Source organism: Bison bison, unplaced genomic scaffold, assembly GCF_000754665.1.
Source record: "Bison bison bison isolate TAMUID 2011002044 unplaced genomic scaffold, Bison_UMD1.0 scf7180017864192, whole genome shotgun sequence".
NCBI lineage: Eukaryota > Metazoa > Chordata > Mammalia > Artiodactyla > Bovidae > Bison > Bison bison.
In genome coordinates this window covers 241,017-244,286 of record NW_011494764.1, presented here as the reverse complement: position 1 = coordinate 244,286, position 3,270 = coordinate 241,017, and positions in this window count along the sequence as shown.

Sequence of the window (3,270 nt, the reverse complement as noted above, 5' to 3'; positions counted from 1 at the left end):
CCCCCGTAGCTTGACCGTGGGCAGTGACTCCGCAGGACCTTAAGTTCCTCTCTTTCTCCCTGGGGTCGGAGAAATCAACCCATGGAGACCTCGCTGGCTAGGTTCACTGGGATACAAGGGCTCACCACCCGCATAAGCCAGGAGACTTGCCTAAGATGTTTTTGTTTGTTTTAATGCGAGTCCCTTAAGCTGGGAATCTGATTCCTTTGGTTTAGGGGAGCACAGAAGTGCAAAAATCGAGCCCTAGTTTAAAAAGAGACTGGAAAAGCCTGATTAGAGTTTGGTCTTGGAGACAATCTTTGTCATCTCCACACCCTGACTATGAACCCAGCTCTTCTTTCTGTTACTTGCCTATCTGTCCAGCCCCTGAGGGCATCTCCCACCCTACTCTTGCGGGTCAGATATCCTTCTGTCCTAAGGTCTGAAACTAGCTCTGATCCTCCCAGCCCATGGCTCTCTGAGGGAATCACACTACCTGACCCTCAGTTTTCTCATCAGTCAAATGGGCAGATTATCTCTACTCTCTGAGACTGCCGGAGGATTCCCTAGGGCAGTGCCTACCCTCCACACACTTGGAAGCTTGGACTTGAGTCAGTCTATGCCTCACCCCCAAATCAGTTTGAGTGAACTTGGGTATTCACAACAAAAAGAGAGCTTTGGCCAACACATTATGATACCTAGCTCTGGGAATTTCTCCCCAGACTCCACTGGTAGCCAGAGGTGGGGCTGGGACCCCAGTCCCACAGCCTCCAACTCTGGGCAACCTTCCATCGTCTCAGCAGATGAACTTGTTTTCCAAGGCTAGTTTCAAGGTACTACGTCGAAAGCAGCTACCAATTGCTTTTTCACCCTGCATGCCATCTATGTGCCAAGACCTTTCCACGAATGAATCCTTCCTATCTTGTCCACAAGCCCCACTGGTCTGATCTCTAAGCAGAGAGGCTCAGCCGTGATGTGATGTAACTTACCCAGGTCGCCAGCCGGGCATGGCACAGACAGGCCTCAGCCCTTCATCTGGTGCCTGTTGTGCACTGAGGTGCCCCACCCCAGACCTTAAATCAGAATCTCTGGGAGGAGGGGGAGGAGGGTCAGCTTTTTCCTAATCCTCAGGTGATTTTGGTGTATAACGCAGATGAACCACAGCACTAAATGTCAGAAGATTTTCCAGTCCAAAGTTAGCAAGCAGAAGTCCCTGGTATGTTTTCTTTGGCCCTCACAGTGTTTCATAAACTTTTGAATTCATTGCTAGCAGGTAAAAATCAGGAAATTTTACACCAAAATCCATATTCTTCACTTCTCCAACCATTGGAGACCTAGACCACGTAGAATGCATGTATACAAGGCAGCCAGAGATACAGTTGACTGGAGCAGAGAGACAGCATGGAGCTGCTTCAGGCCTGGCACAAGCGCCCAGTTCACCAGGGCCCCATCCACTCCATCACACGGGCTGTGTTCCCTCTCTGACTTCACTCATTGCACTGATGGGAACCGGATGTCAGAGGGGCAGGGGATTGTCTGGATACCCACAGGTCAGGCTCAAGAGACAGAGCTGGGACTGGAAAGAAACCAGGTCTCCCAGCTTTCAGTCTGTGCTCATCCCTGACCCCACACACAGTCTTGAGTCATTTTCAGATGAGGCCACTGTGGGTGTGAAAGACACCCCTTAATCCTTTGGAAGCAGAAGTGATGTGTTTGTACATCTGCCTGGGAAGGCCTTGCTCTGAGCACCCTCAGCCAGGTGCCTATTTCATGACTCAAAAGCTTGCAGGATAACAGTGTAACTCAGAGACTCCAGCAAATGAGTCCGCTTCTACATAGATCATTTAAATATCCTGATAATAGCAGGTAGGTACACTGCAAGCTGGATTCAGCTACCTGTTGGGAACTGTCAGGGGTCTGAGTGGAAATCCCTAAGTGGAAGGTAATGTTATGGGGTGGGGGCTGGAGCAGAGGAAACAGAGGCCTGGGTGAAGATGGAGAGTCTGATTCATGTTCTCAGCCACTTAGAATGATGGAGTAGGCAGAGGTCTCCTCTCCCATCCTACAGAAGGGCAAACGGAGGCTGGAATTGACTTAGAAAGCAGCAGGTGAGAGCTAGAGACACCTTGGGACCTGAACACTTTCAGGGTGGCAGGTGAGTTGCATCTCATGTGCCATCCGTGATTGTTTGGTACTGCTGCCCAAGGCATGGGGTCTCCAGGTGGGCCCATGGAGGAAGTGGGGCCCTCTACAGGATTTTAGAGGGAAAGGACCAACTGAGGCCAGAGAGCTCGTTCTGCAGGCTGTGAGAAGGGCCAAGACTGGTGAAGAACCGTCCCAGCTCTTCAGGCCAAAGATGATGGCGCTAGGACAAAGATAGGGTGTACAAGAAGACCCAGGGATCCCCCTCACCCCAGCCCAGGCCAGGTTACAGGGATCTGAGGGTGGTCAGTTGAGATTGATGTCTTCTATCTTTCCATGTCATCCTGGGAGCAGCTTAACTCTGTCTTAGTCCTCAGCTCTCCTTCAAGGAAAAATAAAGGCACAGCCTTCAAAATGCCCAAAGCCGAGGTGGGTGAGGGGGCAAGAGGCACACAAAGAGCCCGGGCCTATTACAGTCTGTGACCTAGAGAACCAGGTCCCACTTGCAGGCCTTGGGGGCTGGAAGGCTGGCAGGGGACCCTCCAAGCAGGCCGGATTTCCTCAGTTTTCTCAGCTCTGCTATAAACCACTGCACCTCACCTGTCTGGAGCTAGTGCCCTGTGTTTTCATATCCTGAGCTCCCTCAGGGCTCACCAGCTCACTGTCCATGGTGGCTGCAATCGCTGATGACCATGACATCCTTTGTTTATTGATATGGCAGGAAATACCCCATTTCTCAGAACACAGAGGCCCCCATTTTAATTGTACACTACAGGCTATTTCAATTTGGAGAACTCAGCAGTGGCCACAAGACTGCCACTGGAAAAGGACCACTGGACCACAGGAAAAGGTCAGTTTTCATTCCAATTCCAAAGAAAGGCAATGCCAAAGAATGCTCAAACTACCGCACAATTGCACTCATCTCACACGCTAGTAAAGTAATGCTTCAAATTCTCCAAGCCAGGCTTCAGCAATACGTGAACCATGAACTTCCAGATGTTCAAGCTGGTTTTAGAAAAGGCAGAGGAACCAGAGATCAAATTGCCAACATCCGCTGGATCATCGAAAAAGCAAGAGAGTTCCAGAAAAACATCTACTCTGCTTTATTGACTATGCCAAAGCCTTTGACCGTGTGGATCACAATAACTG